Source organism: Oncorhynchus tshawytscha, unplaced genomic scaffold, assembly GCF_018296145.1.
Source record: "Oncorhynchus tshawytscha isolate Ot180627B unplaced genomic scaffold, Otsh_v2.0 Un_contig_4250_pilon_pilon, whole genome shotgun sequence".
NCBI classification, from domain to species: Eukaryota; Metazoa; Chordata; class Actinopteri; order Salmoniformes; family Salmonidae; genus Oncorhynchus; species Oncorhynchus tshawytscha.
Genome location: NW_024609099.1, coordinates 22,122 through 22,500, shown reverse-complemented (window position 1 = coordinate 22,500; position 379 = coordinate 22,122).

The window sequence follows — 379 nt, the reverse complement described above, 5'->3', positions numbered from 1 at the left end:
TTTATAATGGAGACCATATGTCATGGTATCTCTACCTCCTAGCTAGGGTTTATAATGGAGACCATATGTCATGGTATCTCTTCCTCCTAGCTAGGGTTTATAATGGAGACCATATGTCATGGTATCTCTACCTCCTAGCTAGGGTTTATAATGGAGTACAGACCATATGTCATGGTATCTCTACCTCCTAGCTAGGGTTTATAATGGAGACCATATGTCATGGTATCTCTACCTCCTAGCTAGGGTTTATAATGGAGACCATATGTCATGGTATCTCTACCTCCTAGCTAGGGTTTATAATGGAGACAGACCATATGTCATGGTATCTCTACCTCCTAGCTAGGGTTTATAATGGAGACCATATGTCATGGTATCTCTA